The sequence below is a fragment of the Lonchura striata genome, chromosome 2 (genome assembly GCF_050655825.1).
Source record: "Lonchura striata isolate lonStrDom1 chromosome 2, ASM5065582v1, whole genome shotgun sequence".
NCBI classification, from domain to species: Eukaryota; Metazoa; Chordata; class Aves; order Passeriformes; family Estrildidae; genus Lonchura; species Lonchura striata.
The window spans coordinates 99,707,755-99,733,847 of NC_140704.1; the positions used below are offsets into that span (position 1 = coordinate 99,707,755).

General features: G+C 37.0%; 1 long non-coding RNA gene across 1 annotated transcript in view; it reads left to right on the forward strand.

Annotated features, from left to right (window-relative positions):
- LOC110470897 (uncharacterized) overlaps positions 1-26,093 on the forward strand; it is a 123,448-nt gene continuing 97,355 nt past the window's right edge. Inside the window, exon 1 of the long non-coding RNA XR_014952836.1 lies at positions 1-26,093. This exon is cut by the window's right edge and continues 20,281 nt beyond it. This is a non-coding gene — a long non-coding RNA (uncharacterized LOC110470897).

Consider the following 26,093-nt stretch of genomic DNA (forward strand, 5'->3'; position numbering starts at 1 on the left):
GGGAACCGCGTCACTCAGGGGGGCGGCTGCGGCGGTTGCGGCCGGGGCCGCGGCGGTTGGGGGAGGGGCGGGGCGGAAGGGGATCGCGGCGCCGCCGTCAGCAGCCGCGTGGGCCGGCCACATGGCCGGGACCGGCTTTCGCGGAACGAACAATTCGGCCACAGCTCTAAAAGCTGGGAGTAACCTGCAAGCAACGGCGTCTCTCCTGGAAATCTCAATAAAAAGCTTATCACCTACTGAGTCCCAGAAGTCTTTGGTAAAGGCGGCTGATCGATCTGCATGAGGGAAGTGGGGCAGGACCCATTCCAAAAGGGATTTTAACTCTTTCTTAGGCAAACTACTGTTATAACTACGTAAAAGATGGTTAAATTGCTTATAGAGATCTCTATCTTGGGTAGAGTGGGATTGTCCCATATTTTAGACCTGTGTAGCTCACCTCAAATTCGCAAAAGCAGAGATCCTCTCCTCAGGACTCTGCACAGGTCCCCTCAGAGCTCCGGGCGTCTCTCCGGACGGCTTTTCCGTGCTCGGGACCTTCAGACCTCCCCCCTCGGGGCTTCCAGCGCAGGCAGTGCTGGGCAGTGCTCGGTGCGCTCTCTTAACGTGGCCACGTGCCACCAGCTCACAGCTCCTTGTCGGGCAGTCCCAAGAGCTCCAAAAGCCGGCTATTTACAGGCGATGGTGCTCGAGGGTAAAATGCCTCGGCAAACTTTAAAGAGATAAGGCTTCTACGTTGCTTAGCAACGACAGCCTGTGCTCAGAGCGAAGAGGAGGCTATCACAGGTAATTACCGTGCATGGAGGTGTCGAGATTCGTGGGTTCCTTTTTCTTTCACGTTGGGCGCCAGTTGAGGGATGAGTTGGCTCCTCTTGCACGGTCGGGGTGTAGGGAGGCTGAGATCTCTGAAGCTTGCTCTTGGGGGAAGAGGTTTATTGGAGAATTCAGGGATGCCCAAGCCTCGTGCTCTCAGGCGTAGCACGTGGCTGGGCTTAGGAGGACGGGGGAGGGGAGAGAGAAACGGAGGGTTTAGGAGAGGGGAAGCCCCAGGCAGGGAGGGAGTCCTAGAGAGGAGGAGAGGGCCAAGAGAGGAGAGGGCCAAGAGGCCGCATGGCCGCTCGGAGCCCCCTTTTCAGGGGTTCCTAGGTGGGCTGGGACAAGGCATGGGCCAATGGGGTTACAGACTCTGTTTTAGGGGCAGGTACAGAGGTGCGGGATGAACCACAATCTTTTGCAGGGTGGGATGGAACGGTCCATTTCACTCCAGGATTCATCCAAGGGTAGAAGTGACATCCGGCTAGCTAAAATAACAATCGTATCTATCTATCCTCTGCAACAGATGTGTTGATGCTTCTTCTTGACAATTAACCCAGACCAGGTCTACCTGCACACAGGTGTGCATCCTGGCATCTGCACTGCAGGATTTAGGAAAAGCAGTATGGCTTGATTTTCTGCTGGAGAAACACCCAAGTTACATTTGTTGTCTTTATGTTGGTTGAAGTATCTAGCCAGAGAGAAGGGTGGCTTGGTGGTACCTCATCCTGTAATGTATATGGCATATTATGTCTCTCTGTAATGCAGGAACACGTGTGGGGGTTGGGAGTGAATTCTGATTTTGGGATCTGCCTCCAAAAAGTTTTTTTTCCTCCCTCTTTCCTCTCTTCTCCAGCACTAGAAGATACAGTCTTCTGATATTTATTATCTTGTGTTCTTAAAGGCCTAGTCTGTGATTTGTACACAGATCTGGGATATTGGAAGAGATAACACAAGGATGAATTCACAAATTCTTTTCACAAGGAAATTGGTATTCTTTTCTATAAGGATTCCACAGAAAAATCTTGAGGTGCTTTGATAACCTAATATGTTACTTTACATTGGTGCCTCTGATTTTATTTACATTTATTTCAACGTGGTGAAGAATGGTTTATCAGTTATATAGGCTTGTCAAGATTGGTTCTGACTAAAAGGGTGCATGTGTCATGGAGTGGGTAATGCTTGAGAGTAGAAGGAGATTCAAATACTGCAAAAAAAGCAATGCCAAACAGTTTATAAATATAGTAGAAATAAGGTGTTGCAAATAAGAAACAGAGTATTTCTGTTCATTCTATTTATTTAGTCCCAGCTTTTGGATAAAGATGTTATCCAGTGGTTTTGTTTTTAGGAAAATAAAACTCTTCATCTCTGAAATTCTCTGTGAGTTGTTAAATGACATCTGGTATGAATTTAGCTGCTTCTCTAGGATAAAGGCTATCACTGAGGAGCTTGTATTTTTACCACATCAACTTAATTTTAAATACACGCTGCCTAACTTTTTAACTCGGTCCTGTGAACTTTGATTTGGCTTCTTGGTTAAAAGTCAGCTTTAGAATCAAAGTAAATGTAGACTTGATAGCTACTGGCCTATAAGAAGTTAACCTTGACATTGTAACACCAACAATAATTATAAAAAGCCGTGCAATAAGTGCACAGTGGTATAACCTTATTTCAAAATGTTTGGTTTAGATTTTTACAGAGTAAAAGGATTTTAGCACTGACATGAATAAATTTATGTTTGTGGTGACAACGAGAGACCCCTGTTTTTTAATGCAAAAGTGTCTACATCACCTTAAACATTTGTTGAAAAGCAGAAAATAATCATATAGATAAACAAGAAATTTGCCTAAATTACCTCAGATTTCACTTGATATATTCTGATTGTGTATTGGTGAAAATATCTATGTAATTCTTATTCAAAGTGTGTGTTAAGTGTGGATAAGTCATTTAAATGTACTCTCCTAGTCAGTAGTCCTGAGCAATTCTCAAAAAATTGAACATAATCAGAACCTCTTTAAATGTAAACATAAAAATCAAATATTTTTGGCAGTCAAGCAATGGAGACTCAAATGGAGGAAAAGATTGTGCTTGGAATATTTATGGTACAAACAAAGTGGAGAATATGGAATAAATTTCAGATGATACCGCATTTTTCTTAGATAACCAGTTGTGTCCACTCAGGAGGTTTTGTAGGTTATAGGATTTTTTTACATTAGAGTTGTCTTTGCCATGACATTTCACTCTGAGCAATCATAACTTTTAATATTAATATTTTCTGTATTATTTCCATGTGGGAAATAAGCTTTAAAAATCCAAATGGATGAAATGGCTCAGCAACCAGGTTTTTTTGTATTTGATGTAGGTTAATGCACAGAATCTGAGGCACAGGTGGTTTGGCTTGTCTCAAACAAGATTAACAGCCAATCTGTTAGACAGGAAGAGAATTCAAGATTTCCATTTTCAGGGATGCATTGTTTAAATTGATAATGGGATTACTAAAAAATTCATGTGTTCATGATAGATGGTTTTATTTTTTTTTACTGCTGCAGTTATTCACTGAAAAGGACAGTTTTCTGCACAGTACTATAAATCTCTGCTTGAAATGCAGAATTAATATTTTCAACAGCTGACCTTTACTGTGTTTTTCAAATGGGAAAACCACTAATCTGTAAAAACCTTTATGTTAATAGGCCTCAGTCCTTAAAACAAAGCATCACTGTGAGTTAAAATTGGTCAAGCCTTTGCATCCCAAATAATGCTCCGGGTTTGGTTCCCATGGTTACTGAAGAAAGTGCTTGTGTAGCATCCAGCAGAGAACCCCAGGAAGAGGCAACAAGGGAATCATGGTTTTGGAAAGACCGGGCTATAACAAGCATGATTCCAGTTAGGAAGAACCCTTACAATCTATCTTCCAATAGTGCTGCTCCTTACTGGCACTGAACCAATTAATAGGTAGTGTCATAATGATACAAGTTAAAATGCCTCTCAGGACAGAGGAGAGTTGATTTAAGAACTGTTTGAAGCACCTTGTCATTTGCTATGGTTGAGGCAACGTGAATTAATTTTCAGCCATTAGTCACTATAATAACTTCACTATTTTACTTAACGTACCAGATTGATGCCACTGTAACTAAAATGAGAATTTAACTGCTAAGAACAAATAGAGCTTCCTAACTCCCTTTCTGTTGCTGTCCTAGGACAAAATTTATAGAATAAAATGACCAAAGGCAGCGAGTTTAACTGCTGAAAATGCAAAACAGGTGAATATTAAGTTAAATGGCTGGTGGCTATTTTTATTTCTTTAGCACCTGAATATTGGTATTAAAGGGCAGTGGAGGAAAGGTCATGTCCACCAAGATTATGATGACTGATCTCTTCTGAGAATACAGCTGATATAGCTGAGCTTGACCTGATGAAATGTGTGAACAACCTTACCTTAAACTCAGATTTACCCCCCCTAAATTCAGTAAGTGAAGGAAAGCTTCCCTCAGCTCAGAAGCCGTGGAAGCACACACCTAAGAGTACAAGTGCTTGATAGCTTCACTATCAGGAGAATGAAGGCTTTAATTTTGCCTCAACTCACATTCTAAAAGTAATCCCAAAAAATCTACAGAGACTGGGATGTGTGGCCCTGATGCAAATTTTCTCAGGAACAGGTGCCTTTGCAGCCAGCTCTTTTCCTCATATGCTGCGTCCCAGGCCCAATGCCCTTGCAGATCTACCCTTTTTCTTCTCTACCTTGATAGTACCCAAATTTTTCTCGAAAAAATGTTTTTGGTGCTCTCACTAAGATTTGGCAGGCCCATGCTGGGGCTTTCGTTTGCTGTCCATATTGACCTTATCCCTAATATTCCTAAAAATTCCCCAAAATATTTGCCTGATGCAAAATTTCTCTCATGTTTACTAGGCTATGTTTACCAGTGGATGTCTTAAAACTTTAAATGTATTCCACTTTTTAAAAAGTAGAATTTAAAAAAAAAATGATATTCTGGTTGTAATAGTAAGCCTTACATAAAATAACATGGGCAGAGTTACTTTTGTAGTTGAAGTCACCAGGGTAATCCTTTAGAACACTCAGCTAAATGTTATCATATTAATTAAATTTTTAAATCCTGTTTTTTTAATCACTGTTATTTTTTTGAGAAGCCATAGAGAACAGCTTTTTTTAATTAGAAATTAGCATCTCTGGAAATAAAATCAATTATTATGTAGATAATAATATATTTAAAGCTATGTTGGCTGTAACATTGAACATCAGTACTGTGGGGTATAAAACTGAAATTTTAATTTTTTTTTCTAGTGCACAAATATTATCTTCATTTGAATCTATCACTTAATTTACTTACTAACAAAGTACTTAATCCCCTTGTCCCCTCCTGCCTATGACAAATATAGTGTGATCTTCATTTCTGTAGTCAAGATGAAAATACTCCCATTTTTACAGTTGCAATTTCTGGTGTGTTATTTTAACTTTAATTCTGGATTTTAGCTAGTATATGATTTGGGCTTTTAATATAATGAAGATTCCTTAGACTTAGACTACCTATGCTGCTGTCTTAATTATTTTTCAGAGGAGGGGTTAGTGAATGTTTACTTTTAAAAATACTTCAATACTTTTTAAGAGTAGATAAAATCTTGCTTGTATGGCAGTGATTTACTTACTCTTTGTAAATATTTTTATGTAGAATTAAATCACTATCAAGATCCTCATGTGTATGCGAACTTTAATTATCCCTATGTGGTGTGTCAAACTATTTCTTTTATGAATACATTTGGAGCACCACTAAGGGAGGGAAAGAAGCTGGTTCCAAAATGAAATTAAAATTAGTAATGAATCTCTTGGAATGACACAGACTTAATCCAAATGAGCTCTAATACATAATAATTGCAAACTTTTTATGCTGAATTTGATCATGTTCCCAGTAGCTCAGGGTAAGGAATGGTTTCCAAGTACTCACCAATGACTGATATTCTAGGAAGCAGAAAAAGATTAATCCTGCTATAGATGAAAATCTCCAGTGAATGTACTCTTGAGGTGAGTATGATGTACCTGTCTTCCTGAGGGGTGTATGTTTAGGGTTTCAGGTTTAGTATGAAAAGCGGCAGAAGCTTCTCTGAAATTGTGGCTTTTCTTTATGTCGGTGCTTACCAGCTCCCAGGAGTTTATGCCTATGTCCACAAGGGCATTTGGCACCCTTTTAGTTGCAGGTGATTGTAGGCTGACAGCAAAATGTACTCACAAACAGTGGGCAACTGCACTACTGAGTCCCTTTGAATCCCTAATGATAGCTGTGCTGGTAAATTATACAAGTTGATTTCTGAACCCAAAAGTAAATATGAAAGAAAAAGAAACCGCTCAGGTTTTTCACTCTTGCTTACATCTTACCAATTTTAATTCTTATAGTTAATCCTATGGTGCTTTCAAGTTTCAGCTATTTCCATTGTTTATGTATTATGGTTACAGTCTCTCACTTCTAGATCCAAATACATGACAGAAACCCAAGCCCAGAAATGCAAGTGAAAATGCAATTTCTGAGAGGTGTGATGCTATATTTTGTTTTATGCAGTTCTCTGAGAGCTGACTTCTGTAAATATCCTTGGATGTTGGCATTCTAATAAATTTCAAACAAATGAACACACTCAGAAGATTTAAATAAAGTTATATGAGACTTTAGTGACTTGAGGCTTGTAAAACTGATCCTATCCCAAAACACTGGTGAAATAGGAATGACAGCTTCTTTCCAACTTAGAATTTATATATCCTACTTTAGTTCTGTGTTTATTGGCAAAATAGGATGTTTAAAATATATATTTATCATCCATAATTTTTCAGGTTTTTGAGCTTTTTTTTGGTTTTTTTTTTTTTTTCCCCTAACAACCAGTCAGGTGATATAAACCATAATTTAAGAGATCTGTAATAGCAAGGAGAATGATATGTCAGAGGAACAGCTGAAGCTTATTTGGGCAGCCTGACTATACCAGGACAGCAAAATCCCAGCTCTATACAGCTAGCCCTTTACCTATAGCCTGAACTCAGCACTTTGGGTTCTTTTTCATTTGAGTGGACTGAACAGAAGTTGTGCTCCTCTCAGTTGATAATGGTAGTCATGAGAAATGGGCATGAAATGGAAAAAAAACTTTACTCAAGCTCTAAAAATTATACAACTTTGGCATCTAGACGATAGGCAGATATGAGCATAATATGTGCATTACCCATTGTTGCAGGCAGAAGTAGCTCAGCAAGGAATTTTACTTAATTTTCCTAATTATTTCTAGTTAAAACAAATATTTCATCACTGATTCCAGTTAGAAGAGGCAGAAAATAAACAATTCAAGCACCTTGGGAAAGAACTCTCCCTGTTCTGAGCTCAATATCAGTCGAACCTTTTGCTGGGTGTTGCACTTGTGCCTCACAAGCCCTTGTGGGACCCTGTGTTAGACTTTATCTCTGTTGCCCCTCTGCTCTTCCTACTGGTTTTCCTCTGCTCCACCTGTGCCTTACCCATGGCTGCAGTCCTTTAGTCCTTGTGTCCCTGCCCCAGTGGGAGTTGGCTCAAGGCCATGGTCCCTTAGAAGTGGTAAAAAAATTATTTTTTGATATCTGCTATCTGACACCATTGTTTACCATGCTGTGGTTTTTTGTTCTCCATTGATAAATTTTGTATTAATAAAATAATTAAAACCCCCCAAACACTGTTGAGACAATGATTTAGGCTGAGTTTGCTGCAGCATCTGGTGAGATTTTGGTAGCCAGTATTTCTGTAAACATTTCTTTTGCTGGATACATACTTTTGGCTACACTTGAGAAACAGATGTAATAGTCCCCTGAGAGGCAACATTTGCACTGAAAGTGTGCAGGCAAATTACTAATTCTTCAATTCTGTCTCCACCAGAAACTGATTTATTGAAAAGCTAATTGTTTAGCTACAGGCAGGAATGGATGAAATTGCTACCTGGAGCTGGGAGACTGGAAAAAAACAACACATGTTGTAATCAACACCCTTTTCCATCAGTGCCAATGGCAATATAAAAATCTTATAATTTAGTGTTAGAAAAACCAAGAAGAAATAAAAATGGGTGAGAGTTGAAAAAACCCACCCAACAAATCAAATATTTCTTATGATTCCCTTAGGAATAAAGATGATGGTGATCATAAGCAAGTTTATTTTTTGAATGCCTGAATCTGAACCTACAGAGAGAAGGTGATAATAGGTGTTAATGGCAGGAACCTTTATTTGTTTTGATACGAAGCTCATTAGCATTATTAAAGAACTTTCCACTGACTGACGTAAGCTTGTTTAATGTTTAGTGAGTACTAAAGTATTTAGAAATCTAGGGAAGGAACAGCATTTTTTTGTTGTTAACTGCAAAAAGATAGATGTTTTGTATGCATTTTTTAAGAAGTTATCTTTAAGACAAATAGAAGGGTATTATAGAAAACCGAAAACCCTGAGATCAGTGTCATTGCGTAGGCTTGTGGTGAGCTTGTTTTCATCTGCAAAATCTTCCTCTTTTCCTAAAGGCTTGTTTCCTTGCTGTGGTTCAGTATATTTTCTGCTGTGCAGATGCAGCTATGTGTAGATTCCATTGAAAATCAGGATCACTGACAGGAACTTGGGATAAAGAAAATACCAAACCTTTTCCTAGAGGAAACCTGTGTACTTATCCTTTTCTATCACGTTTCTAAATAGCTATATTGTTATTTTCAATTTCCAGAAATTGCATTGGAACATCTCATTCAGCTGCCTGATTGCCAAAGCTGTCTGCCACTACAAAACCTGGAATAAATAGGAGTGGTTTTCAGGAAGCTTGTTCACAAGCTGAGGAGAAGAAAAAGTACAAGTGCTGTGCTCCAGCTTCAGAGTAGCTGGGGATCAAAATGTTATTTGGAAAAATAAGAAGAGGTAACTATAGTCAAGGTAGAACACTCCTGAATATGTCCCTGTGGAAATTTCCAGCATCTCTTGTTTATGTTTGTGGCATTTTCAGCCCTTCTTTGATTAAATCCCAGGAAGAATTCTGTGACACTGTCTGGTTATGTATTGCTGAAGCTCCACTGAGGGGAAAATAGTATTAGTCCTTTGACCTGGTTTTGGATTACCTGACTTGTTTCATATAAGATGCCACTCAATACAAGTATTCTAGAAAGTATAAATAAACTTGAGCTAAAGGGGGAAAAAGGGTGTATGGAAGAAGATTTTGACATTTTGAAGTGTTGATCTTCAGAGCAAACAAATTAAGATTAATCACTTTAGGATGCAGAATGAAAATTTGTTATAATTTTGAGGCTCTGGTGTTTGAGCTTACAGTTTTAGGAATCAAAAGGTACTTTGAACTTATTGCCTAGGAAGGGCATTGGACACTGGACTGGATCACTCTGGAACACTACCTTGTATAAACAGAATAAAAAAATGAATCAAGGGCCGACTAGTGACAGCTTTACTATGTAGCCATTTCCAGTCATAGTATAAAAGAATTAACTAGCATAAAGGCAGCCTGATCCCTGTTCAGCTGGCTTCAGGAATTGGCATAGTCTTGAAATAATCAAATTATTGAAATAAACCAGAAAATTGGCAAGCTTTGTTCCTTTTCACTGTGCCACATTTCATCTCAGTACATTTTTTTTTGTAGTCACTCCATTTCTAAATTTTCTTTTTTTTCACAGTTACATTTATTTGATCATATCTCCTTGCCAGAGTGTTTGTTCCACTTTCTTCTCTGATTTTAATATTTCATTCCCTTTCCTGAAAGGAAGAATTTCCTTTCAAGAAAGGGAATGAAATCTTGTGATTTCAATGAGGATCAGTTGGACAAGCTATGGTCCATTTCCCTGCACTTCATGTCATCTCACTCCCTTTTATTGTTTTCAGTATGTTTTGGAATTTTCTCTCCTTTTTTAACACGTTTTTATTTTCTTCTCCTGTCTCTATATTTACTTTTCTTCCCTGATTTTGGTGTTTTGATGGGAATAATTTTGACAAGTTTCAGTGCTTTTCAGTGTACCTCATTTCATCTCAGTACACTTGGTTTTAGTCAGTCCATTTGCAAATTTTCTGGTTTTTCTTCAATTTCATTTTATTTGCTCATATCTCCTTGCCGGAATGTTTGTTCCACTGTCTTCTCAGATTTCAAGATTACTTTCTTTCAGGAAATTGAATGAAATCATGAAAAGAGAAAAGAATTTGAACAATCGCTCTGGAATTGAGACATGATTAAATGAAATACAATTGTAAAATAGAAAGTAAATTTGCCGTTGGACTGACTTCAACCCAACGGATTGAGTTGAAATATGATGCAGCAAAATGGACTGAAGCTTGCAAATATTTTTGCTATTGAAATCCTGAAATCCAGGAAGAGACAGGAGAGGGAGTTGAAGAAAGGAAATGCTAAATAAATAAAAGCTAAGTTCAGAAACAATGTGAAAACTTATAAAAGTGACTCAGATGACATGAAGTGCAGGGAAATGGACTAAAGCTTGCCCAGCTGATCCTCATTGAATCTCAAGATGTCATTCCCTTTCCTGATAGGAAATTATTCCTTTCAAGAAAGAGAATGAAATCTTGGAATCAGAGAAGAAAGTGGAACAAGCACTCTAGCTAGCATTTATGTTAATATCAAATGCAATTGGATAAAAGGAGTATATTTGGCAATGCATTGACTAGAATATTGACTGGGATAAAATGTTGTGTAGGGAAAAGGACCAGAATTTGTTAAAATTATGGGCATTGAAATCCCAAAATCAATGAAGAAATGTAAACAAAGAGATAGGCTAAGCCATTAAGAAAATGGAAAAGAAGAATTTCCTTTCAGGAAAGAGAATGAAAATTTGAAATCAGGGAAGAAAATGAAACAAACTACCTGGAGTGGACTTTAAAGAAATTTAAATTTGAGGAAATGAAATAAAAAATTTTCAGAAAATAAGTGTTTGCAATCAAATGTATTTAGATGACCTTAAGTACTCAACTTTTGCATGGCTTTTGTAGTTTCAATATCTTTGATGGTCTAGTGTTCTTTTCTTTTTTAATCTTTAGACTTATTAATCCCTAATCATGGCCTTAAAAACAGCCTTTTTCTGAGGTGCAAATCACAAGGGTGTTTCCTAGGAGAAATGTGTGGAGGGAGCAATGTTGGGGCAGTGCCATGGTCCTCTTGGCATGCCTTTTGTAGAGTAAATGTTCCTGAAACTCTAGGCCTTGTGGATTATCCAAGTCTAGCCCTAATCAAATCAGTAAAACCAGCCTTTTGCTGAGGGGCCCAGCACATGCATGATGCTAAGAAGAAAGGAGTGCAGGGAGCAGTCTTTGGGCAGTGTGGTGCTCCTTTTTGAAGTGAAATGCACTAAACCTTTCCAAATTGATACTCCTTGGAATCCTGAAATCAGGGAAGAAAGTGAAAGCGAGAGACAGGAGAAGAAATTGGTGTAATGAAGTACTAAAATAGAAAGGGAATATTCTGAAGTGAAGTGAAAACAGTAAAATTGCATGGGATTACATGGAGTGCAGGGAAGTGGACCAATCCTTGCTGAACTGATCCTCATTGCAGTTCCAAGATTTCATTTCCTTTTATAAAATCAAACTGCCTAATTCACAGGTCCATCCCAATTTCCCGCAGCCTCTCCCCATACCTGTGAATGATTATACCTCCTCTGATTGTATTCACTATGGAATTCACATTTCAAACCTACTCACATTGAGTGCTCTTTGTTTAATTCACCGATTATCTTGGAAAACACAAGTGTTGTGTTAAGTCAAAGCAATTTCAGTGATTGTGAAGATTATTGAGTTTTTGATAAAATTACTAGTAAACACTTCTAGATTTAATTTGTTCAGGGTGTATGAAAGACAGAAGAGGAAAACAGAGGTAGTTACTATGAATTGTTTAGACCATCAAACGCTTTTAACAGAATGCACCTTGCAAAACATCTGTGCTCACTGAGGTCAGTACAAAATCATTAATTAACATCAGGTGATGACAAAAACTTTATTTGGTTTTGACTCTAAAGAAAATATCTTCAGATTTTGAAAGTAGAAAGTTTGAAAGAACCTTCGGCTGTATTTTAAATGTAATTATCATCAGGGTTTCAGGTGTTTTTTTGTGTATGTATTGTTCTCACGGTTGAATAGAGAAATATGACTAAACTAATTTTTTTTAACATTTAGCTGACCATTTCTGTCATGATTTGTGGATAGGTTCTTTAAAGCAACCATTAACATTGGATTTTTTTTCTCTTCTTTCTCATAAATTGTGTTCTCAGTCTGTTTTGCATTTAGCAAGAGTTGGATTTTTCTAATGCATTTAATCAAAACTATTTTCATTACAAAACTATGGCCTTACTACAACTGAAGAATAGGTAATGGTAAAGTTGGGTGGGAAGAATCCCAATGAAGAATCAGCTTTCAGATGTTTTGAGCAAAGATATGGAAGAAGTAAGCTTTTATACATTTGATATTTTCTTCAGCCTTCCTATTAGCTTTTTCTCAGAGAATGGGTTTGAGATATTGAATCATTCTCTGGACTCTTTGCCATCTATTGTGCCCTTCCTGAGCTGTGGATCGTGACTGGGTAAGATCTTATTATTATCAGAATTCACTAGGGACTAAATTTCAACATCAGTTTTGCCATTTTCTACTTGTGCTAGTTGGTTTATTCCCACCAGCATGTATCTTTAACGATTTTTGTCTTCCTCTTTTTCAGGTCATTGTTCTAATTTCTCTGGAGTTATAATTTCCCCAGGCTTTCTGCAGTCTGTTCCAGCTTCACTTCTTTCAAATTCATAAGCCAATTACCTTTATCATAGTCTGTAGTGAACAGCACCAGTAACCAGTGTAAGCTAATACACAGTTCATCCCAGCTTCGCTGTGAACCACTGATATTCTGCAAGTGATTTGTTTCCTTTATTTTGCACGCATCTAGCATCAATTTTAGCTTGACTAGTTTTCTGTGGCTTGCTTTGAAAATGCCACATGAAACAGTGCCAGAGGCTGAGCTGTACATCACCTATAGCACCTCCTCTGTTTGTAAGGCCTGCCACCCTGCCCTAAAGGCATTTAGATGTGTTTAACAAGTTTTGTTCTTGCCAAAGCCATGCTAGCTGCTGCTCCAGCCTTTTTAATTTTCAGAAATTGTTTTTTTGTTTGTTTTTCTGTGTTCTTACCAAAGTCAGGCTTGGATTTGTCCCAGGTAGAATAGTACCCTCTTCCTCTAAAAGAACACAGAATTAAAAAAACCCAAGAAACTCTAAAACAAACCCTCCCCCCACTAATATATTCTAAGATAGATTATGAAAGAGAGAATCAGCATTTAAGAAGTGAGAAACAGCTTCAATTAAATCCCATGCATTGGAACCTAAACTATGTTCAAATATATATTATTTTTCTAGATGTTTTTGAAGTTTATAATTAGAAGATGTGAAACTGTATTAAGAAAAAAAAGAGTTTGATTGGTAAGCTAATAACATGGAGGTGGTTTAGAAGTTATTATGATCATCAGCAGCTGTTTCAGAAAAATTGTTTATTTCCCTCAAAAATTCCTATGAAGTATTTGCGTAAACATCTTTGTAAATAAACATACCTTCATAAATCAGGATGCCACTGTAAGGAGGTGTAGCCACAGTTAAGCCAGAGTTGGCAGCTCATTGATCAATTTCTAAATGTAGTGTTTTCTAACATTTCTTTCAAAAAAGAAAAGCCGAAGGAAAGCAAGACTGGTGTTATCCACTGGCTCCTGATGCACAGAACTCAAGGGCAGTCTCATACACTTCTCTTAATAGCTTTGCAAATGTTTCATCTCCTTCTAGCAGTTTGGTTTCCACAAGTTGAAGAGTTGTCAGAAGACATAACATAGCTCAATTTTGCCATGACACTACATATTTATAAGAAAAAAAAATTAATGTCCTTCAGCCACAGGGAGTTGAAAAACAGCCCTTCAGGGTTCTGCAAGGGTCATCTGCCGAGTGTAAATTTCAATGAACCCTGGCAGAAACTGGTGGGGCTTTCCAGTGGCTCCATGTGTATGGGCTGTGTGGAAATGAGTGGCTGTAAGTACATTAGAAAACTGCAGGGGAAGAATCACAGTTGTATTTCCTGCCTTTTGAGTACTATATTATGTAATGTTTTTTTTTCTGTCTTCCCACTTTCAAATACTTCCTACAGAGGCTTTTAAAAATTTCAGCTTATTGGTGTTTTCTTTGTCTTCCACCTTTTGCATCCGATTATAGTGACTTTTTTTAAGTATTTCCTCTTTGTTATTTTCTTTGACTGTGTTTTTCTGATTTTTTTTTCTCTCTATCTGCCAAACAGAGTGGCTCATTTAGAGCTATATTTAACGACACTTTTTACCAGCTCTGTCGTCATTTCTGGAAACAAGGTACCGTTTATATAATCAAGTCATGGTCTAGTCACTGCTTTCTGCTATTTGCAAGGTAAAATGTAAATTCTATTTGTGATTCATCAGGATAATTATAGCATTTGCCAGAGTACATGTGGGCAGGTAAGTACATACACAAGTTAGATAATTGGGTCAGTAGTGAACAATTTGTCCTTAAAAGAACTTGATTTAATAAAAATAGGTTTAATCTAAAATGAGATGACCTTTGATGTAGTTTTCACAGAACTTGGTGTTTCAAAAACATCTTGCTTATATTAGAGAAAAAAGAGATATGTATGACCTGTATCTTGGACATACACATTTAAATGACATTTTTGATGATCAAGTCAGATATTTTAATATCTTCCTAACTGAAAAGTGTTAATTATAGCTGGAGACCCGAATTTGGAGATCAAAAATTGGATCTCATAATTTGAGGGATTTTTGTTTGGTTGGTTCTTCTTCCTTTTTTTTTGACATATATATCTATGTTTAACTATCTTTGAACTTTTTCTGTTGATGTAAACATACTGTCAAGGTGCAGAATGAGGAAGAAGTGGAAATACATATGTGTTTATATTATTTTTTTTCCCCACATAAGAAAGACCTTCTGCCTCTTTGTTACATGAGTGTAATAGCCAGCCTGGCACACTGGGGAGCTGTCACAGACTGATGAGAGAGAGCACCCATGGTACTGCCTTGGGCAGTTTGTGACTTATCTGTGCCCAGAGCTGTCCTTGACAGCAGTCAAATACACAGAGCAAGGCTGCACATAAGGCTGTGCTTTTCCAGAACAACTTGCAGGGTTCATTCGAGCTTTTCTCAGCAGTGTTTGCTCTAACCCAAAATTGAATCTCTGACATCACAAGATAATTTTCTGGACTATCACAATAAATAAAAAACTCCACTGCTTCTTAATTTAAGGTAAAGATCACTTTGTCAGTACCAAGATATTTTCTTTTCTGTAAACAGGAACTTTCATTATCTACTGACCAGCTGCAATCCTTGCATGATGTTTAAAGTCAAATTTTTATCATCTACTGAGCTCAGATTAAAAAACAGAATTATTTGTTATACTACTGAAATAATTGGTGCCAATCACAAGCCTTGACTCCATTTCCAACCTTTAAAATGGAAACTGTACTGACAGAATCTATATCACCAAACATCTGTACTTCAGATTTCAATGGGACTATTTTCAGATTGCTGCACTTTCTGTAAATGTTGTAAGGAGAGAGAAATTTTCTGAATACAACCCTAAACTTATGGACTATTGTGCTAGATACAGAACTCTACCTCACTCTGTGCTGGTGTACAAATTTACGTTTTATATGTCATTAAGTGGATGTAAGAGACCACATGTGAAATTGCACAAAATAATTAGACTCCACATTGATTCAATAACTATTCTTCAACTTCTTACGTAGGCCAAGTACATTCCTAGAATTACTCAGATCAGCAAGATCTCATTAGGAAAATCTAGACTGGCTTTTGGGGTGTTACAATTTTGCTCTTTCCTTCATAGACTTTTACAGACATTTGGACCACTGACTTGGTTTAATATATGTAACATTCCCCAAATGAAAACAAAATAAAAAAAAATATTAATGCTTGTCTAAGTTCATTCTTTAAGAAGAGGATTTTGCATTACAAAATGTAACAGTAGTTTCTCCTTTCCATAATTATAAGTTTAGAATGCTGCATCACTTAGTAAAAAGCTACTAATATTTTAATAAAATGATTAATGATATAGTAATGATTCAAAATGTGTTAAAGGGAAGCTTCCTTTAAAAAATTAATCCATTTCCCTCCAATTCTTGTTCAAAGGTTTGTTTTTGTCCAAATTCACTGTTTCTTATTTCTAGATGTGCTCATTTTCTTCCCTTATGCTTTTCCACTAATTTTATCTTTGTCAGCTAGATTAAACAGCACTGAAATTATTTTTATTTAGAAAGAAATATACAATTAAATTTTAAAAATTTGTAATTCTCTTGATTACAGATCCCTCTCTCTTGCCACACACTAAGAGAAGTAGGGATAGGTGTACTTTGAGATAAGTTCCAATGAGGGACTCAATAGAAGTAGAGATCTCATATCAATAAAAATTTAGAGAAATAATACTGTCAAATAACTTGTAGCCAAATGTTTTCATGTGCAGTGCTTATCATTACCAACTTTATATAGAATGTAAAATTATTTTAATATGAACTACTGTAAATCTAGGAAGATTAAACTGGACTCCATTGTACTGCTGTTTTTCAAATGAGTAAAAATCATAGAATCACAGAATGGTTTGGGTTTGAAGGGATCTTAAAGATCATCTAGTTCCATCTCCCTGACCATGGGCATGGACACCTTCTGCAGACCAAACTGGCCAGAACTCCATCCAGCTTGAACACCTCCAGCAATGGATCATCCACAACTCCTCTGGGCAATGTGATGTACCAAAATCAAAGCCAGGTGCTGCATAATTTGGAGGCTCTGTAGGGGTGGGGAGGGGCAGGGACTCCCCAGGGACCAACAGGGTAGTGTGTTGGAACTGGGCTTTTTTGGTAAAACAAGAGTGCCATAAATCCAGTGGATCAGGATTCCCTTTGCTGTAGACATTGTTAGAGCAAAGGACAAAGATACAATATCTGCTTTTAAAAGCAAGGGGAAAATGGCAAAGCAAAACAAAACACAGGATGATACTGGTTGCTGTAACACTGGTTTCTGAGCACGCCACTTCTGGATGCTATTGTGTTTATTTGTAAGTTTCTGGAGGGACAAAGGTTTGGGGAGAAGAATAATCAATTTGCTTTGCAGATGTTCACTGGGGGCTTCTCTCAGGCATGAGTAATGGGGAAAGCTGAAAGGTCGTACAACTTCATTATTCATTTTCCAAGGTAGAAGTGGCCATTGAGAAGCCCTGTGAGCTACGTACAGAATTCATACACATAAACCCCTGCTTTCCCCAAAGAGATCTGAATAAGCTGTATATAGCCTGAATAAACTATAGGAAAAAATATCTATCAATTAGATGGTTTTAAAAATACACAAAAAAGTCTGCAGTGAATGTGGTTGAAGTGCATGTCCTGAATTCCAGTTTAGTGACTTAAAAACTAAATCATCTTTTCTGACTCCTGCTCTGACTCCTAGAAATTATATTTCATCCTCCAGCATTCCCTTTAAATTAAACTTTTAAAATTAAAGAACTGACAACAGAGAGGATATTCATGATTTGAGTGTACATAGCAAAGTGGTAGTTCTATTGTTTGTTTTTAATGGCGTCAATGTGATTTTTCAAAATCTATCTTACATTACATATCTATTAGACCCAGGCAAACCACCTGACAGAACTGTTTCTAGATTGGGTGTGTAATCATATCTTACCTCTTCACCACTCACTCTTTTTTGATGGCACAGCTGAGAAAAGGGTGGAGGGAGAAAAGACAGCTATACAGCCAGTATACATTAATTTAAGTGTGTGTGTGTGTATGTAAGAGATGTAATAGTATATGCATTTGAGGACATCCTCTCAACCTGTAAAATCTTCATTACCTGCCTGATTTGCAGCACAGAACTAGCAAAGCAATAGAGTTACAAGGTCATTTGTTTATATGCTTTGTGAGTTGCATGTATGATAAGGAAATTTGCAGTTGCAATTTTGATTGGCACATTCATTTGTAAATGCAGGGAAGGGGCACAAAATTCAAGACAGGCTCTCCATTTTAATACATTTGCTTTTTATTTAATTTCTGTGTGTAACCAATTTTTTATATTCTAAAGGCTTTCACCCATCTCATAATACTATATTTAACCATTTCGTGATGAACTAATTTAGTTTTCAAAATATGCAAATTATAGGAACAAGCTTTTTAAAATGGTCTTTATCTAATAAAATGAGTCATTTTTCACTTATCAAGTTCAGAAATAAAATTGCATACAGCTATTCTTGCTCTACTAAATGAGAAGAGGAACAATATTTCTTTTATTGCCTGTCAGCTCTGAATCACTTTAAGTGCACTGTGGGAGGACTGTGCTCCAATACTTTCTTTTCAGCTCAGCACCCAGAAATCAATTGAGGTCTAAAACTCACCCCTTTTATTAGGGTCTAACTGGTGACTCAAAACAGCAATGCAGCTATAACCTATGATTTTTCTTTGAACAAAGTAATATTTTGTTCCAATTAGTGCCTCAGTTTTAGTTAAAGTGGAACATGTCTCTTTGTTCCTCAGCTGATGCTTGCGAATTTGCTGCTAAGAATATTTCACTGTATTGACTGTGCTCACTGTTAATGTAGCAGAATGTGAGATCACCCAAGTGCATTTTCTTTCTCCGCTGTAATCTTGTTTTTTTAAAAAACTGTAAACTGTTGAGGTGAATTTTTGCCTTCTGAAATACAGCATGTTTCTTGAGTGAAAAGAAATAAACCCCAATTTCTAACACACTCTATGCACTCAGTATTCAGAACACAATTTCACTGGAGGGAAATTCAACTCCAAATTATTTATTAGTAGAGCTTCTTATGAGTTATACTCTAAAAAAATGTATATCCTATGTCTCTGAAAAACATACACTCATCTTGTCTACTACTATTGACATTGGAAGGTGAATAGCGTTATGAACTATTCATGAACTAAAAAAAATCTGGTTCATAAACTGTGATATTTGTTTTCTTGCTTCTTCCCTTGTAGACCTGTAATATGTAGAATTTTTATTTTAAAAAATGTCATCTGAGTGAAAAGAACAGTGATAGAACCTGTGTAGTATGTGCTGAGTGGTATGATATTAGAAATTGCTGTATCTGTTAGTCTAACAAAGCAAAAATGTTAATGCTTTGCATCATTAGGGATGCACTGTCTTTGTCTTGCTAGGTCTTTCTTTTCTTATACTGCTTTAAAAGAAAGATCTTTGTAAAAATACCTCTTATCATATAAACAAATGTAGGATAAATAACCCATCACTGCTCAGGTTGCAAGGTTTGGCTGGAGATCAGATGGGTATATCTTGATTGATTTTACATGGGATTTTTTGGTACTGAAGATGTTGTGGAGCAGTATGTGCTGTGGGAACCATTTTGACTAAGGCCTCCTGACAGATTTTGCTGGCTTTTGAAACTCAAGAAAACTTTTTAAGCAGCTACCAAGGTAAGATCTGTCCATATTACTGAGATTTATACCTCTGAAATAAATAACAGGTTGATAGACATGAAGATAGTCAAACATGTCTGTCACCGTATCTTGGGCATGGACTGTGAGTCTGAAAATATGGCTAATGCACAGCAATTTTGCCACTCCTAAACTTAGGTATTGTGGTTCAGATTTTCCAACAGCAGATCCTTGTACAAGAACTTCATCCATCATCTCTTCAGGAAACAAAAGAACTGTTGAAGTCATGACTTAAAAGCCCTTTCATTTCAAGTTAGAAAGTAATTACTGAAGAACTATGGAAGTGTAAATGAGCAAATTGTTTGAGAGATTTCATTCCTGTTTATACTTTCTGAGAAGAAGTAATTCAATTTTCAGTAAGAGCTGGAGACCCTGAATAATTTTGATAAGGTTTAAGAGTAAACAAGTTCCAGGATCCTGTTATCAGTGTTTCATACTGAAGCCTCTTGTTTGCATCCTCTCTTTTCAAGGTGATTTATTTTGCAACAGATTTTCTCTAAAGTTGGTCTGTTACATTTCACCCATTCCTCAGAGAAATACATGGGGAAGAGTTAAGGTTTTTTATTTGTTTGCTTATGACAGGAATTGAGGAAATGAAAGAGAAACATTGAAATTGTTTTCTAGTTCTGCCTGTTCTTAAAATCCTCATGAACTTCATTACAGATAATTCATTTACTATCTTGGCCCTGTCTGAAACCCATAAATGCTATGAGTCTATCTGCTGTCTCTCCACTTGCAAGTGAATGTATATTCTCTTATTCATGCAGGATACTCATATAGTGGCAGATGATATGTCAGCAATGATTAGTAAGTATTTTGCTTTTTTGAATAGAAGATTAAACAGCCTTCTGTTCAATAAGCCATGTACACTCACCAGATTAGTCTTGTTATGTGGCTGTTCACACAAACCCCAAAACTGCTTTGCTTTTTCTGAGTTTGTCTGTATCATCAGCACTTTGCATGGTCAGCATTCAGGGCATCTGCTTTTGGTGCCTTCTTTCTCTCTTGAGTGGCTGTGGATGCAGTTTGCTCTATTTTAATGGTTAGTGATCCTGAAGGGCCCAGGGGCATAGTTAACATGTGTACAGGCATCCTTACACTGAAATATGAGTGTGGTTGTGGAGTAATGATCTAAGCATCAAGACAAGACAAAGCCTTCATTTGCACACTTCAAGGGTTTGTTTTGCTTTGTTTCATTTTTTTCCTGACTAGTTGATGTTATTACCTTGTTTCTTGCTTATAGTGGAAAGTGGACTATAGTATAAGAATACTTGCTCTCATTGTGGTGGTATTTTCAGACACAGTGTGGAAAATAATTCAGACTAATTTGTCCTGCAGAGTGTATTTTTGAATATTTGTGCAGGTTTCATAATCTTACCTTTCTGTACTGAGGTTATATGCAACAATATGACTTTTATTGACACTTCTTGGTGATTAAACTGGTTTAAAGATTTGTATAATATTATACTTGGGCATTTTGTGTAGATACATTTAAAGACATATTTGATGTCACAGTATTTTGCTGAATCAGTCCCCAAAATCCTCAGTACCTTGCAGAATTAAGTCCCTGACAAAGTGAGGCAGCACAGCAATCCCAGGAAGATAATTTACCCAGAGTGCTATCACTCTGTAGTATCATTCCTGTTTCCTGACCCACTCCCTGCCAAACAACTCCTCTCAATCTTACTGTGGCATCGTCTGTTTAGCTGTCACTCTACAGCAGCAATAAAAAAAAAAAAAAGCTGTTTCCTTTCCAATACTGAATATTTAGAATATCACAAAAAATTGTAGCGGTTCTAATAATTTCCAATGACAAATGTAAGAATAATTAACTGATCTGTATCACCCCCTCCCCAAGTTATGGAGCTGATGCAAAACAATAAACAACTGCAGTTTCAAAGGAGTTTATTTGACAAAAAGACATCTCATATAAATTGCTAAAATTGGTGCTTTAATCATAAAAGGTCTTGCAACCTTTATTCTCAAGACACTCAAATTAGATCGATTTAGAACAGACTCACTATAAATCTAACAGATTATTGTCTCTGAAATAGGTTTTGTAGGTGCAGCAAGATTAAACAGCTGTAGTGAAATAGAATGAAAAAAGTTAACTTTTATCATGGCAAAACATCAAGTAAATTACTAAATACTTGATGTTTAAATTCTGAGAAGATAGGAGATAATCTGAAGGTATTTTTATGCAAACTAATCTGTTGAACCTTTTCAAGACAGAACTCAATAGGAAAATATGGGTAGAACAGAATTTCTCAGAAGGAATTCAACCTCAGTGGAAGTTAGAACTTAAAATGAGACATTTGCTCATCTCAGCTTTTGGAACCTATTCTCTTTTGTTGACTTTGGGATATTGCAGCAATGGAAGAATAATTCTTCTTGTTGTTTTAGTTAGAAAAGAAAATATTATGTTTTCATTTTATGTTCTTCATGTAGCGTTAGTTGGTGAATTATCATATCCAAAATGATAATGGATGACATTAAAAACACTTGACAATGGAAATTAGCTCTTCTAAGTCTAGTGAAGAATAGTGTACAGTACCAGAAGTTTGCTTTTAGCACGTACAATTCTTAATGTTGATTTATCTTCTGCTATTTTAAGTCTTTTTCATCAGGAACACAAGTGATCTCTTGAGGGGTATTGGCATCTGTTTTTGTGCTATGCTAATAAGGTGATAGTGATCAGTGAGAAAGAAAATGAACAATTTCTTTAAAAACATTTTTTCTAGCAATAATATTTTGATACAGACCTATTGACTTGCTGATACTGAGATTTCTTTCTCATAGGCATTAAGTTCTGTTGTTTCTTTGTTCCACAGCAAGTATATCAATGACTTTTTGATATGTCCTAAAAGTCTTGGGTTGAAGGAACCTTAAAGGTCTTTAGTTGAAACCCTGCTACCTTTGGCTGGGGCACCTTCCACCAGACCAGGCTGTTCAAAAGCCCAGCACAGACTAACCTTTAACAAACCCAGCCCAGCACAGACCAACCTTTAACAAAGAAAGTGGTGGGTCATCCACCACTCCTCTGGGTGTCCATGGTCTCAGCACCATCACAGTAAAGAATTACTTCTTTACTGGATTGCTTGTGTCCTGCTGTGTTTTCCTTCCAATAAATGGCAAGGAGGCTGAAGTCCCTCATGAAGACCAGGGACTGTGAGTGTGAGGCTGTTCTTATCTGCCACAGCAACATCACCTACTCTGTCTCCATTGTGCAGTCAGCCTGTAGCAGTCCTCACACTCTTTCCTGTCCTTCCTTAAATCCTGACCCATAAACTCTTGGTTGGCTTCTCTCCCTATCTTATGCATAACCAAAGACTTTTTAAAAAAATAAATTCTTTTTTTTTAAGTTATTTTTTAATAATAATTTATTTTAAAAAAATGGGGAAAATCTAAGGGTAATTCTGAATTCTATATAAGAATATACACACAGTCTAGTAACAATCCCTGAAATCTTTTTCATTGCTACCTGAGTACCTAAGATGGTCCCCTTGATTATCAAATAATTTATTGTCGACAGAGACTTATGGCTTTTCTGGTTTGACTTTTAAATAACCAAGTGAAAAAAATGCAGGGTAACACTGCTTTTGTTTACCTAAGTATCAAAAAGCTGAATTAGAACAAGAATCCAGAGAATTGTGGAAGGGGGATACCATCACCAGAAATCATCAGAAATTTGTTGTATGCATTTTAATGCTAGAAATAGTGTCTTGAAATATCTGGTTTTTAGTTGTTGTTTTTTTTTTTTTTTTTGTGATAAACATGGATTTTGTGATAACCTATACGCAGTGCACATTCTGTATAAATTAGGGTTTATAGAGGTGCATTATTTTCAGAGTGAAGCAAGACAAACCAGAAAAAAAAGCACTTCAGATTCTCATAATGTGGAGGATTTTCTCATATGTATGTTTTTGTTCTGCTTGTTTGTCACCACCTCAGTTGGAGACATTTTGGTGCCTATCTTGTCTTTCAACAAGCAATTAATGGTATATCTGGAGAGCCACTGCCTGGGAATTCTTTCTTCTTCAGATCTAGTGATTGATCAGAGCCAGTGTCATACTTAAGACTGAGTTCCTGGGTCACATTTTCCTCCTTCAAGTCTTGCTGCTGTTTCAATTAAGCCTGCAGTCCTTGGAGAAAAAGAGGGATCTTCAGGCTAGAGCCTGGAATGAACAGAACAAATTATTCTCAAGGTGTATGTTTAAATGTTGTTACAGGAGTGTATTGTGGCAGGTTCTGATGTTTCTACATTATCAAAACATTCTCAGGAGACACTGTCATTGCCTGTAATTGACACTTTCTTAAGGAGAGATGGAAATATTCAGACATCTCTGAAGGAATTGTAACTTTATGTTTTCAAAAATATCTTCATTTTCAATTGGCCCAAACACTTAATGAAGATGAAGCCTGCTGTGCAGCCTCTTCCAAGAGCAAAATTATAAGTACCTTGTGTAAGCACAAATCACAAAAGTATTCTGGCCTCCCCGGGTTCACAGACTCTTTTGCCCCTACAGGAGTGGTAGTGCCATGAAAGAAATATGCAGAGAGGGAATCTGCTGTGTGGGTTAAAGGATAATAAGCATTCTGACTTTCACTTCTTAAACTATTCTCCTGTGGTGTATTGAAGTGTTTTTTCAGCTATGAAGGCAGAGACTTTAGAAATTATGGGGTGTTGGTGTTCTCATATAGTTCCTTAACTCCTAGTAGGCTGGGTGTCTGATGAAGTGTAAAAGCACACTGTGGAATATTTAACATACAAGGCAGGGACAATGACAGGCTTTTTGCATTTTCATTATCTTGATTTCATGACGGTGTACAAGTGTCTTGTGTATACAGCAACATTAATTTTATTTCCTTCCTTTTCTTTCTTTTCCTGTGGGAGTGAACTCATTCTTTGTCACAGGTGACTGCATTTAGATGTTGTGGGAGGAAAGCAATGAAATCATGTTGCAGGGCAATTAAATTCAGGAAACATGTAGTCCAAAGGCTGACCTAGTCTGCTCTGTGACATATACATTATCCACATTCTTGCCACTTGTTACATATTGCAGAAGTTTTAATTGTAGATTCCCCTCCTGTGAGTAATTTTGACATAACAGACAAGTGATGAAATTAAAAACAGACACTGTAGTATCTAAAATCAGACAGTAATCAGCCACCTGCAACCAGGAACTTTGACATATGTCCACATAATGCTATGTGTATTGAGTCTCAATATTTTATTTATACAAAAGAAGTGGTAGCCTTGTTTAGATCTATGATAATTACTTGTGCAACCTTAGTACAAAATTCAAGCCAAGTTCCTAAGATGCATCTGACTTGGTATCAGGGGGAATCATCTTTCTGCCTGGAGTGTTCACTTTTAAGGTTGTACCAAATAATTAAATACCTAATGTATTCCTAATTGCAGAATGTTTTCCATTAATGGTGTATTCTTTCAAGGAAAAAAACCCATATTTTGATGCTTTAAAAATTTTTTAGCTTTAGTCAGATGCACTAAAATGTCAATTTTCTTCCACTGAATTAGAGAAATAATAAATATCACAATCAGTTATTACAATGGATATGCAATTCTGTTGGGTTCCTGATTTTATGTAACATGGAGATCCAGAAGCTATGTGACTGATGGTAAAAATGGTTAGAGACTGTACAATGACCATTACCTTTTGTTAATTCCAGCAACACAGTTATCAATTATGGCCAGTACAATTCAGTCTACTTTGGTTTGGGTTTTTGTTTTTTGTTTTTTATTTTTTTAAGAAGGGATTGGGATACACTATCTCACTGGACAGAACCAGAGTCTCTTTCTGAAGTTAAGGGCTCTGAGAATATTAGGGAAATGTATTTTTATATTTTTGCTCAATTTTTGTACTTAAGTGCTTACTGTTGGTAGTCATCAAGGACAGCAACAGGTGGCCAAAGTGGAGCTTGTTCTGGTCAAGCATAGCAGTGGTATTTTATTCAAGTCTATGTATTGAACAGTGTGGGACACAAGGAGTGGATATCACCTGAATGTTTTCCAAAATGTAAGGACCTTTTCTGCTTACAATTGATTCACACCCTTTGCAACATGACTAAGAAGTAGAATTAGCTGAGACAGTAAAGGGAAGTTTGCCTCATAGTGCCCCACTCCTCTGCCAGAGCAGTACCGATGCGCTGAAGCTTGTGTCCATCTTCTGGGGCAAGCTGCATTGGGAGCAGCACAAGAAAGAGACAGACAAGTTTGGCAGACCCAGCACTGCGGTGTGTTTGGAAATATGATTGAGGCGAAAAGGTAATATTCAGCTCTTGGTATCTTATTGGGTGAAAAGGGATCTGTATTGTTTTTTGCTTCATAAAAAATTGGTCAAGTCCTACCCCTTTAATGGATAACAAAACCCTTTTGGAATGTAGGTTATCAGGAGATGGCTGTCTTGTTCTATGTGGTTTTGAAAATTTTAAGATTTAAAACACTTTAAACACACTTTAAAAAGTGTGAATAGTTCCAGTTGGAAGGGACTTACAATATCACCTACTCCATCTGCCTGACCATTTCTGGGCTGACCAAAAGCTAAAGTATATTAAGCATATTGTCTAAATCCTTCTCCAACACTTAACAGGTTTGAGGGATTTATCATCTTTCTAGGGAGCCTACTCCACTGTTTGGCCACACTCTCAGTGAGAAATGTTTCATAATTTCAAGTCTGAACCTCCCCTGGCATTGCTGTGAACCCTTCCCATGTGTCTTGTCACTGGATGCCATGGAATGTGCTCAGG